The 13,559-nt window shown below is 42.0% G+C and overlaps 1 protein-coding gene across 1 annotated transcript in view; it reads right to left on the reverse strand.

Annotated features, from left to right (window-relative positions):
- Positions 1-7,553, reverse strand: part of LOC141785364 (uncharacterized) — a 32,600-nt gene extending 25,047 nt beyond the window's left edge. The window contains exon 1 of the mRNA XM_074663667.1: positions 7,397-7,553. The gene's annotated coding sequence lies outside the window, so the exon portion shown is untranslated. The remainder of the gene's footprint in view (positions 1-7,396) is intronic.
- Between the last annotated feature and the right edge of the window lie 6,006 nt (positions 7,554-13,559).

Below are 13,559 nucleotides of genomic sequence, written 5' to 3' on the forward strand. Positions count from 1 at the left end.
GCTTGTTCCTCTCAGGGGCGTGTGAAAATGTAATCTTGGCACTGGCCCCGGCCTCCCGAGCAAACCGCTAAGACAGCTCTGCGAGGAGGAGCTCGGTCAACAGGGCTGTTGACACAGCTCCAGGAGACGTCTGAAATGATGTGTGTTTACTAACCATAAATTCAGAGCGAGATGCACCAAAGATGGGAGAAATGTGGATTTCTGTTACAGGCATTTCTAATCTTACTCACAAACATAAACATTGGAGTTGCATAATGTCTTTCCTCAAGGTTTAAGGAAAACTTTGAGCTTTCAAATCTGTCCTTGTAGGGTCAGAAAGGTGAGGAATTCTTTATCAGTGTAACATTCGTTCATTCCATATCCGTTTAAGAATCCAAAATCAGAAAACGGTTAACGACTTAACGACAGAGAGAGAGAGAATGGGGTCATGGGATTTTTTTTCAATTTGTTTTTGGTTTGTATCATTTTCAATGTATTGTGACCCGGAAGTTGTTGACTTTTTTCTCAGGGAGGCCAGCCTTAAACTGTGAGGATTTTGAAACCTGTTCACAGAGATAGAGAAGGCGATATACAGTGAGTGACATATAAATTGACCACTATGACCGCACTAGAAGAATACGACGATTTTATTAAGCAGTTGTTCGAAGCTGGTAAGACCAACGCAGACATTACGGAGGCGTTGCAGGACGTGGATGTCCGGAGAAGCTCTGCAATGAGTGTCAGGCGTTTCTGCATCCAACACAACCTCAGGCAGAAACGTCATGTTACTGATGCCTCCCAAGTGTGACACGCTTCCCCTCTTTGAAAACCACGTACACGTCCGCCATCCTCGACAAAAACGTTAACTAATAATAACTGTAAAACGTTAGCTATCATGCTGCCAAAATTCCGCCGTCTCAGGCGCCACCATTGTAGCAGTTTAAGGCTAGAGTCTGCGCAGTAGAGACGATGAGGGATTCTGGGAGAATCTGAGTGGAGGTGGGTGACAAAAATAATAATTTTTTTTTTTTTTTGGAGAGTCTAATCACTTCCTGACTCTAAATCCCGACATATTTTACAATCTCCGAAAAAAATACACAAGACCGTCAGCTGTCAATCATCGTTAAACGTTACATAAAGCCTCATTTTTAACCTCGTATAACTAATGAAAACATAACTTTGCAGAAAAACTGACTTGGATACAAGACAGCCAAATAATATCTTCAAATCACCACAACAATGGGACGTGAGAAACATTTCTACGAGGTGAAATAATTTTTTTAAAGTTTGACCACAGCCCATCTGGAATGGCTGGAAAGCCGTATTTTTAAACCTATACTGCAGCCAGCCACCAGGGGGAGCAGTTTTTGTGGTGACCACACTTCGAGCCGAGAAGCGGACGTCCATTTTTTTTTACAATCCATGGCAGAGACTGACTGACCTTCCTGAGAAAAAAAAAGTCAGCCACTCCCTAGTCGCATCAAAAATGATACAAACCAAAAACGAATAGAACAAAAATTCGTTACCTGTTTTCCGATTTTTGATTCTAAAACAGATATGGAATGAATAAATGATACACTGATAATTATTGGTCTATCAGAGAGATATTATTAGCTAGGGCTGGGACGATACGCTATTCCCATGAGCCGATTCTATTATGATTTTTGGAGTGCTGATTCCTTTGATATTTTTGATTTTTGCAATTTTTAGTTTTCTTTTTTAACACCAGACCATATGAAAAAGATACATGATGATGATAATGTCTACAGACTATATCAGAGCCATATTTTACCATAAAATGCACATCACGTGAGACAGAGAAAAACATTTCACCCTCTGCTGGAGAGAAGTGGTACTTGTTTTCCAATTTGGTTTATAAACAAAGACTGAAATTAAGAATTTGAATTTGACAAGAATCACGATTTTGACATTGCCAGACAAAAAAAAACAATATATTGTTTTTTTTATTTTTTCTCCCACCCCTATTATTAGCATCATGTTATTGAAGCCTGACTGATAGCAGACACTAAAAATGAGGACATCTTCAGCCTTCTGTGCTGCTGTTTCACCATCCTTTGTAAACGAGTCCCTTGGGGTTCGTTAAGTGAGATGAAAATCAATGATCAACTGCTTTAGGATACTCACAGGTTCACAGATTTAAAGCAGACTGTAGCTAACCACCTTTTACAGCATTTACGACTCAAATGTGACCTCTTGAAGTGGCTTGTGCGTGCTTGTATTTTGAAAGAATGCAAAAGACTAAATTACAACAGATCAACAGCACAATGTTTGATGTATTACTGCTTCCAAAGCGGTTTACCTCTCACATTGTGGTGTCGTCTGGAGCAGAAACACTCTTAAAAATACCACTCCCAGGAGTAAAAAGAAACAGAGTCGCTATTTGAAGGTAAAGACAGTAATCTGTTTCGGATTAGGAAAAAAAAAGCTGTAATGATGGTGAAATTTTCTTTTTCAAGCCGCCCAGGTGTCCTCTTTGTGCAGGAAATACCGTCCTGCTGAATCTTCACCTGTCTGCTCACCTAAAGTCAACTTGAGACACTGAGAAGACAAAAGAGAGCGCCCCCTGTTGTTTAAGAAGGATATCATGACTCATTCTTCATCTCACTGATTTCTAGGTTATCCTTTTGTCTATTTCTGTTGTCCTCGTCGTCTGGTGGTTTGCGCTCTGCTTGTGTTCGGCAGTCGAAGAGGGTTTTCAAAGCAGATAATGAAGACACTCAGAGTAGAAAATATGCACCTTTCTAAAAGTATGTCAATAATGTGTTTTTTTGGCTTTAAAACACATAAAGCGGGAACACAAAGGGGTTTGTCTGCTGCTGTGTTTCGCCTGCTCGCTGCTCAGCTGAGAGACGAGGATGCTGCTCTCTCATGCTTGGCTGCTTCTGTATCTCTGACCTACTTTTCCCTCCACGTCCTCCTCCTCTCTGCCTCTCTCCCTCCGAGCCTCCGGCAGCCGCACATTGACTCTACCTTTTCTAATCACGGCCCAGCCCTGCAGAGGAGGGGGCTGAAGGTGGAGCTCGTTTCCATTTCGCCTCCATCTGAACGCTGGAGGGGAAGCCTCTTTCTGCACCGGCCTTCTGCTCAGCATCTGTACCAGGAGCTGGAGAGCTCAGTCACATTTTCCGCCTTTGTTTTCACTCCTCCAGGATGTCACCACACCCTGCTACCTTCACTCACATCCTCCTCTCAGGTTAAACACACGCTGCAGCCTCTCAGAACAAGACATCTGTTACGTAATCGGGGATCTGTTTCAGCTGCAGTTTGCAGAGACACGCCAAGACATTTTTCACTCTGCGATCACGCAGTTTGGAATTCAGAATATGAGGAATTCTTCTCATGTTGTCATGGTGCAAAATAATCAGAAACTCCAGCTGCTGCATGTTTCAATATGTGCACAAGACATGAAGACACACACACACACACACACACGTTCTTCCGCGGGTGAAACGAGCCAAAGTCCTCAATCAGCATGGTGCCAATTAACTGTGTACAAGAATGCAGTTTAAAGCCAACTGTGGCTTTTTCTTCTTCTATTTAACGAGACGACACCATCTCACTGACGTCGCAGTGTCTTCCTCTGAGACTTTACTGCTCTCTGTGTGGCTCATCTCTTGTTTTTGTTAGTGTACATCTGAATGAATGTTCACTGAAAGAGAAACAGGGCAACCAGGAAATACACTGGGCATGTCTCTAAAAGGCTAAATTTGATCAGGAACTTTGTTTTTTACAGGAAATTGATGAAAAAGCTAAAACTAAAACAACAAATTTTCACACCAGAGGAGCTAAAATAAAAAAAATATTAACTGTTAAATCCTTAAATCAGTTACCCAACTTATTAAACTCCAGCTTTGAGTACTTCACTGAAGTAAATCTGTCTAACTTATATAAAACGTCGGGCTGTAGAAAAGTAATTTTGGTGATGTAGTTGGTTTTGCCAGGCTAAGCTCCTCAGATAGGCCCTTCCAAAATGAGGCCGGCTGGTTGGATGCGGTCACTTTTGGACCTGAGCCTGTGCGTGGCAGTAGCCTGTCAGAGTCTGTTAAATGGAGCACTCTGCTGAAGACTCATTTCATAATGCATGTGTTTCTGAGGCTGATGACTCAGTCACGTAAGCAGCCGAATACAGAGAAGTGATGCTACGATGAGAGAGCTGAAAGCTGCTGCTCTGTGTGAACACTTATTCTTATGTAGCCACAAAATTTCACACATCTGACAGAAAAAAGAGGGATAATTAATCAAAAATAAAGAAAACAATCCACTTCTAAAGAAAAGATTCAGATATTTCTAATAAGGCAATGTGAAAGTCCCCAAAACTGTAGTTCCTTGAATGGTCACTAGAGGCAGACCCAAAAAAGAGTCCCTTCCAATTAGATCCCATATGAAAGACACAAAAGCTCAGTTTCCACCAAGTGGTCTGGTATGGATCAGTACGGTTTGGTACGGGTTGGATTGGTGAGGCCTGATCCTGGTAGCCCATCTTGGTAGGCGGTGTGTTAGCCAAATGCTGATAGCTGCATCAGCTACGTAGCATGACACCATTAGGGATGGGTACCTTTCACATCTGAAACGATACGGTACCAAGTTTCGGTACTTTTTTGTGTTTATATGGTAAAAAATATAAATTTGTTTAATAATGAACTATATATATATTCTTCAATATATAACCTTGCAATGCTGTGTTCATGTCCAGCATGGAGAATCACCTACTCTTCCACTCCCTCACAGTCACAAGAATGCATTTAGGTACCTAAACATGGTACCTTTTGGTTTTACATGAATCGATACCCGGTACTTTTGACAGAATTTGGTCAGTACCTATAAAAGTACCTAATTCGGTACCCATCCCTAGACACCATAGCAGCACGACACAGCGTACCTGGCAAATTAATCCAAAAAAGAAGAAAGAGCAATGATGGAAAACATCCAGCGATTTGTCTTCTTTGTGGCTGTTGGCACACAGGAAGTGACGAGTCTTTCAACCAATCAACGGATTGCAGTGTTTCTAGCTCTACCTTCTGGATCAGTATGCCTGACACTTCAAAAGAAGGGTACCAAAAATGGAAAAATGAGACGGTACGGGTTGGTAATTTGGTAGCGTGTCCCGGTTTTAGTCAAAGGAAATGCCACAAACAACTGGCACTGAACCGCTTGGTGGAAACGACACCAAACTCTGCTTTTTAGCACAGTCGGAAATCTTTACAGTCAGGTTTTATTGCTTGGCGCAGATTTTATAACAATTCAATCCAGTGGCAATAGGCCCTCCTCCAAGAAGCTATCGATATACTTAATTTTGTTTGACCTATCACGTCCAAAATGATCGACAAACAAGTTAGCAAGAGGGCTAACCGGTTGTCTTTGGAATGGTGAGAAATTGGGCAAATGTGTGTTTTCCTCTCTTGAACCTATGTCAGAAGTTTTGTCTTCTTCTGCTGGGTTTATGTTTGCTTCTTAGCTTCCTTCTACACTGTTTAACTTAAGTCTCAGAGCTTGGTGTGTAAACAGTGGAGCATTTGCTGAGGGACCAAAGGAGTCAGGATTGTGTTTTGATTTTGATGAATGGCCAAACTGATGAGAACTCAGAGAACTACTGTTGCATGTTATCTGGTATGAAGGATAAACAACTTTTTACAACTGCGATCAAAAAATAACCTCTCAAAACAGCAAACAAATACAACTTCAACTGCCCCTTTAACTCAATGAGTGACGTCATAGAGGAGGGTGAGAGGAACTGTGGGGTCCTCTTGGAGATGTCCACGCTTCTGTTGATGCCTGATAACAAAGCATCAGCTGCAAATTGGAGAAACAATATGGCCTCCGAGCTTTGCATGCGGAAGATAACCCTGATGAAGTTTGTACCCTTCAACATGTAACACAACTTCCTCTCCCTCTCTGTGCTTGCAGCACCCATCCATCTCTGTGCCATCAATCCGTGCCAACAGGCTGCAGACACTTGCAGAGGCTGTCTGAGTCTAATCCAGACATGAACAAAATGACACTGAGATGTCTCTCATTCAGGCCGCGTGGAATGGCTTCCAGCTGCGGTTACAGCCCACAACATGCCGGTTACACCACCACCACCACCACCACCTCCTCCTCTCTTCCTCTTCCTCCTCCAACCTGACTCTCCTCCTGAGGATGGAGTCGAGGTGTAACAGAAGAGACCTCATTCCACTAAATCCAAGCTGTCCATCAGAACAGGTTTTACCACCACTGACACGCAAACAGCGAATTAAAGCCTTTGTTTTCCTCTGGCTTCATGGTGAAAGGCTGTTCATGCACCTACTGTGGATCAGACCCCGTCCACTGACCCCGCGCGGATTACTGAGGAGCCCATATGTGTCAGATAAGCAGCCCGGTCCACTGACAGCACAGAGACGCTGCTGTGCGGACTCTCACATGAAAAATGGGCTTGGCATTTGCGCACAGGCACCGCATCATCATCATCCCGATCCCCCACAGAAAACAGCTCTCTACATAATGTAGGAACAAGATCACACTGAGGGGCTGCATGTAAATTAAGGAATACACAGGGGACAGCTGGGTTTTGCGTTGCTCTACATGTAAGGGGCCAGGTTGAAGGCTAAAAAGGCTCATCTGTGCTGCACGTACAGCCATGCTGGAAACCATTTAGGCCGTCAGATGCAAGAAAGAAGCGAAAGATCCAGAATAACGGGGGAGAAAAAAAACAACCGTGCAGACAGAGAAATCAGCCCTACACTGCGCGCAAATCACACAAAGAAAAGAAGTGTTTACAGCCGCTCTGATGGAGTGAAAATCAGAGAAATAACATTGCATTGTTGTCCCCAGGGATTCCTTTTATAATGAGATTATAAATATTCTGGCGGATTAGTCTTGTTACCGCGCGCAAAGACAATCTCCGTGCTCCAGGAGCGAAAGCAGGACCTGCTCCGGAGGATGCACAATGGAGACATTTGAGTGTTTTTTCCTCCTCCTGCTGTGAAAGAGGAGAAAACATGCAGAATGTGCCGTGTTCGTGGGGAGGCGACTGCTTCTCCTCCAGAGCTGGAGCGACGATGGCTGCAACAAAAACACGTTTTCCTTTCTGTTTATTGTAGATGTGGATCGATGAAGGTGGAGCTGACGCGTAATCTTGAATCTGGTTTTTAAAAAACCCACAAAAAGCTGCAGAAGGAGGGTCTGTGCTGCTGTGTGATGCAAGAAATGTGCATCTGGTTCATGTGCATGATATTTCTATACGTGTAAACGCACACAGGCCCAGCCTCTCCACCCTCATGCAAAAAATATTAAGTGACAAGACGAATGCCGATGGAGGATTACGACGCAGCGTTCCGCGCTCATCAGCCGCTCGGAGAGGTGCCTGAAAGTGAGATTTTACCCGTGAAATAAAAGCAAAACGTGGGTGATTTCTTACCTGAGTGCAGACAGCGGTGTTGTCTCTTCAGCGGCAGTCGCTCACCGGGTCGACTCAGCTTCTCCACGCAGTGCCGCAGCAGGCCAGAGGAGGGCGCTGCGGCGCGGAGACTGTCTGTGTGCCGAAATGCAACCTGTCTGCACCCATCAGCCTGAAGTCCATCTGCTGGAAACAGGCAGTGTAAACAAAGAGATGCTCATATAGCAGTGTGTGATGTTTGATTAATGCTCAATAAAGATGACTAATCAGGAGGAAGTCATCAGACTTTCATAAAAACAAAAACAGGACAGGTTAAAAAAACATCCAGTACAAGCTCTGACTTCAAACCAATCTAACACTTTTAGATTAAATTGAATTAGTAAGCCAAATGTCATCCACAAACAGCCGTGTTAGACTTCACTGATGCTATTGTTGGTAAATTGGATTAATTACCTGCAGTGAGTTCAACATGTGGAAAGGTTTAAACTATTACAGCAACAGTTCAGAGAAAGGAAGTTCAACATCAACATAATACAGATTATATCTTTATCAACTCATTATCTATTTGTTATTAGTCAAATGGGTGCAGAATGAATCAAATGTGGAATATATATTTACATAATTAATGATTATTTCCTGGGATAGACGCGTCTTGATTTTATTCATAGATATCTTGAACAGAATTAAAGTAAAGTGCCTTAAGACTTTTTCCCAGATGGAGGGTTTCATATTTACCCAAGAAAATATGAGAAATGACCTGCAACATGATAATCTATCGAAGGAAATACTCACACTTTACTGAAACCTCTCAACCAAAAGTCTGAAAAACAATCTATGTGAACAAATCTCATTAAAAAAAATAATTAACACTCAGTCGTTTCTGTCTGACTCACCCCTCTCTGGTTCAGGTGTTTGGTACAGTCCAGGGGCTCAGGTGTTTGTCTTCATCACAGTTCATTACATTAGACATCATTTGCATGTTCGAGACAACATGTACCTGACCCACTGACCTTTACAATGATTTAATGAAAAGAAAAACAGCACAAATATCAAAAATATAAACCTGCATTACAGGGTAAGAACCCCAAATTTGCTTTAAATCACAGACAAAAAGAACGTCAACACAACATGTGACTCTGAGTTGTCTTAGCCATGAATGGTATTTAAAAATAAACATGGTATGGATAAATAAGTCCAGCAAGGATGATCAAAATGTGTTGTTTTCTGGTGCTATAAGTCGGGATGCACGATATATCGATATCAATATTGATATCGGACGATATTTACTCATTAGCTGCCGGCATTTTCAGGGCATCTTGAACGATCTTTCAAGACCCAAATAATATTGTTTTCTATGACTATGTAAACACCAAAACTACCTAAGAAGAGTGGAAGATCACAAGTTTGTGATCCAGAAAACAGACAAATCGTACTTTTTTTTATCCTGTTCATCCTTTGATCCTCTCCATGGTCATCCTTTCCCACGATTGCGCCGCTCTTTTTCTCTGATCTACCTCAATGGGATATCAATCAACTGGATATCATAATCAGCCAACATTTTCATATCTAACTGCCGAGGTTTCATTTTTTGTACAGAGCTGGAACTCCGAGAAGATGCTGCAGCACCTCGTGTTCAGGGCTTGATGATTCCTGAAGTTTCCAGAATTCTGTGCTGATCTGATTCACTCTGTCTGATTCCTGTGTGAAGGTCAGGTTAGTTGCTTTTATTATTGTTAGGGATGCATCGATGTGAAAATTTTGGCTGATACCAATACAGACTTGATATTTACCGATATTAGTATTGGTGCAAAAAAAACCAAAAAACAATCTGAGATGGTGTGTCAAGGTAGTTCAGAGAGAAAGAGCGGCACGATTGTGAGAAAAGACGACCATGGAGAGGATCAAAGGATGGATCGTCCGATATGAACGTGATCAAAAAAGTATGTTTTGTCTGGTTTCTGGATCAAAAACAAGAAGAGAGACATAAATGAAGAGAGTCCACTCTTCTTAGGTAGTTTTGGTGTTTATAGAATTGGTGTCATAGAAAACAATATTATTTGAGTTTTGAAAGATCATTCAAGATTTATCTGCCAATACCGATACTGATACCTATATATTAGAGCCCGACTGATTAATCGGTCGGGCTGATTAATCGGGCCGACTATGCTATGTTGGGTTGCACACTGCGTGAGTGCCCGCCCCCTTCGTCAACCATTATCTAATGTTAGACTATAATTCGGCGTTTTAATCTTGTGTAAGTTGCTCATTGTGTGTTTACATTTTTATTTTTTTTTATACTTACTGTGTTTAAAGTTTGACTTCTTTATGTATTATTTATGTATTTGTAATGATTTGTGTTCATATACAGGATATATATGCATATTTATCCTGTGTATATCAATGAATTTATTATATATATCAGCCGATATATTGGTCGATATATTGGATATCGGCTTTTTTTGCCCCCAGTATCGGTGTTGGCATCGGCCCCAAAAAATCCTATATCGTTCGGGCTCTACTACATATCATGTATCCCTAATTATCGTTACTGTTTTTTGTGTGTTTGATTGTGCAGAGTCCTTATCCCAAAAGTCCTTACTGTTCCAGAAAAAAATTCAATATGTCCAACATGTATGTTTCATATAATAGGCCATAAAAAGCTCCTGATGTTCTCTTCCTGTGTTTGTATTTACTTCATGCAGGCTGGTTTGTTTTAAAGGCTTTTCTGCACAGTCAACGCTCCCGGCATTTTTAGTTTTTAATAGAGTCATCTTTCCACCAAGAGGTTTAAAGTTCATGAAGCGTTTTTAAAAAAAAGCGTCACGTCCCATTTGTCCTGACTTGCTTGAATACCTGATGTCAAATCCATGTTCTGTATAAGCAGCTGCATTTCTGCTATATGAAACGGAGAAATCATGAATTAAGGAGCAGACTGGATGATCCCAGAGAAGAGCTGCATCAGAAGCTCCTCAGGCAGGATGAACTTCATGAACTGAAGCAGGAAATAGCTTCATGCTGTCACTGTCCTGTTAAGTCCTGAAAGATTGAGCCTGACCTTAAAGAGTGGAACGTTATTACATGAATTGTGTTGTTTGTGTCCATCTTTGGGCTTTTCATGCTTTTATTCAGAGAGATGATGAAGTATTTTCAGGTGTTGTGTGTTTATTTGAACAACCTTAAAGTTGAATCAGTGTAGGGTAAGATTTGTTGAAATCTGGCTTCAGTTTTCTGTGGCTTCAGAGGCGTCCAGACTGAGCAGCAGCTACAGCAGCAGCTCAGTGTGTCGGCTCACAAAGGTTGAGTCTTGGCACATACAGCAGAGGAGGCCTGAGGAGGTCTGAGGAGGCCTGAGGGACTGAACAGTGCACCCTTGTGTCACCCGTCTTCAACCAGCCCGTCTGTGGCCTCTCGCTGTCACACACTGGGTGCCAACTTTTACACCGACTTGAGAACAGCAGTGGAATATCTGACGCTGGGGTCTGTTTGGGAATGTTGAGGCGGTGACGTGCTGGCAGGATGAGACTCTTTGTGCCTCCTTTCTCCCTCCTTTTCTCCCCGTCTTTCTCGCTGTGTCTGGAAATCCTCCCAGTGTAACAGCTGCTTCTGGCTGTGGGGTTGAGGATGATTGGATTTGTCCTGTGGTGGAGTTAACCGTGAACCAGGTGCTGCTGTAGGATCCTTCTCAGGCTGAAAATCTCCTTTTACACACCCTCTGAATCCTCACATGGTCTGCAGTCTGTTTACCTGGAGGAGACGCCTCAATGACAGAGCGGCGTCTAAATCTCTCCGTACACCTGACAGGAAGTGAGGATTAGTGTGACTCAAGGTTAAAGCTTCAGTCAGAGGCTTTTATAGAAGCAGTTTGACTCTTAGTGAAATACTCCTCTCTGCCAATAAACTGGATAAGGAGATCCATAAAACACTCTCATATCTGTGTGACATACGTGAAGCTGCAGCAGCTGTTAGCTGAGCGCGGTATGTAGATTGGAAGCAGCCTGTCTGGATGCGTCCAAAGGGCAGCGAGTCCACCTCCCAGCACCTCTAAAGCTCATTAAATAACATTTTGTGGAACCAATGATTAAACAAAGTCCCTCCTGTTTTCAGGTGACACTGACAGGATCCAGTTATTTTAAACTCAGGCTGTGTTTCTTTAATGATTCTGAGCTCTGTGTTATTTTTACTGACAGGCTCAGACTCTTTATTCAATAAAAAGAATCACCTGTTAGGAAACTTCTGTTTCATGAAGACTTTTCTCTAACTCTCAGTGCTTTGGGCCTCCTCTTTGGAGTTCATACAGGTTATTTTTCTATAAATCAAAGAGTTGTCAGGCTCTGCTCTTTGGCATTTAGGAGCCGACTGTGACCAAAACACTTCACATCACAGTATTAAGTTTCCTTGAATGCCGCATTGTCTTGATGTTAGCGTTTTTCTGCAGTTGTGTTGTGTTTTTAGCTTTATTTAAGCTTTAAGATGACTCCGACATCAAGTGAAAGAGCCTTCTGTGTCAGGAGTAAGATTCAGATCATAAGAGGTTGTTGTATGTTTGATATGTGACCACTAGAGGGCAGCAAGCCACCGAATGACACTGTCCTCATGTGAGATGGATTTAGTCTGTAAATATAAAAGAATTCTCATAAAATCATCTATAAATAAATAAAAAATGAAGAAGTTATATATCATTTTTCTTTTGAATAATGGAAAAATTAAAGATGTTTATTGTCTTAAACTGGAACACTGAGCTCTCCAGGCAGGATGGCAGATTTGCTGAAAGAGCTGTCTATGAATTCAGTTTGGCCTCAAAAACCTCCAAGAGAAAATGTAGAGGTCTTCTAAGTCCTGTTCCAAACATCATGGAGATTTTTTTTTCTGACAGATGATGAAAAGAGGTGATAATTCCTTCAGATTGAGAAACTAGAATTGATCAGAAACTGCTGTTTTTTCACTGTATTGATTAAATCTGTACAGTTATGAGTATGTCAATAATCAATGTAAAATTGTTATAAAGCATTCAGTCTGTGTGGAGCTTTAAACCCTTTTTTGTCTCTTTATAAACAGGGTTTTTACACCACACTGACATCTAGTGGCTGAAACGTCACATTGCACAGCAGCCTGACATGATGATGTGAAGCTCCCTGTTTCACAAATCAGGTGTCCACGAATTAAATTTCTCTATTACTGACTGACCTTTTAATGATAACTTCACCTATAGAATAGAATAGAATAGAACAGAATAGAATAGAACTTTATTGTCATTGTAACAAGTACAGCGAAATTGAAGTCACAGCAGCAATCAAGTAAACAAAAGTAAGAAAAAACCTCCACAGGGTCCAGGACTGAGCTTCTTCAGCAGTCTGTTCAGTCTCTGTCTCCTGGATCCTGTCTGCTCACAGCAGGTGAAGCTCTTCCAATGTGGCATTGGTGTCTGGTGTCAGCTCTGATAGCCATATCTGTGAATAGCATGATGCTACTCTGCCCTCTGGTATTCCCTCTGTTGCTGGGTTAGCATGGCTAGCTCGTCGATCTTATTGGAGATAGATCTTACGTTGGATGACGATGGATGGAGGAACAGGTCGATATCGTCACTTCTTCGCTCACACCTGAGAACCAGCACGTCGTCCTCACCTCCTTCTCCTCACCTTGTGGGAAGACATCAGGCCTTACACCAGTTAGCATTGACATGCTACAGGTCGTAACAGCTGAGTTTACATGTAAACAATGCAGCCATGGTTACATGTAGGATCTCCAGACAAACACAGGAGAAAAAGTAGTAAAAATATCACTGAAGACACAAAAAGTTTGGTGTCCATGACCAACAATGAGCCAAACAAAGTAATGATCCACTCCAAACACAAAGATTACAAAAAAGAGTCGAAAAAATTACAAGAAACGGACAAAGAAGAGAGAGCTGCTGCAAAAGGCAGCCATAGCCAACAGGGTGGCGCCTAGAAACTATATGCTCTTTACTGGAAACAAAGGTGTGTGTGTGTGTGTAATCTTTTATTTTTGTGTTACGGCTGCACCTGTTGGAGTCTAATTCACAGAGCTAATACAAAAACAGAACAGAAGCTGCAGGAGTGGCCTGTGGTAAGTGGATACTGCCCTCTACTGTCCAGTAGGGGGCAGTAGTGTCCTGATGACTGAGAACATTTCAAACACCTTTTTTTAAAAGAAGTTAAAGTGATGT

This window comes from Halichoeres trimaculatus, unplaced genomic scaffold (assembly GCF_033239565.1).
Source record: "Halichoeres trimaculatus isolate MK-OKI-2021-1 unplaced genomic scaffold, fHalTri1.1 fHalTri1_scaffold_23, whole genome shotgun sequence".
Taxonomy (NCBI): domain Eukaryota; kingdom Metazoa; phylum Chordata; class Actinopteri; order Labriformes; family Labridae; genus Halichoeres; species Halichoeres trimaculatus.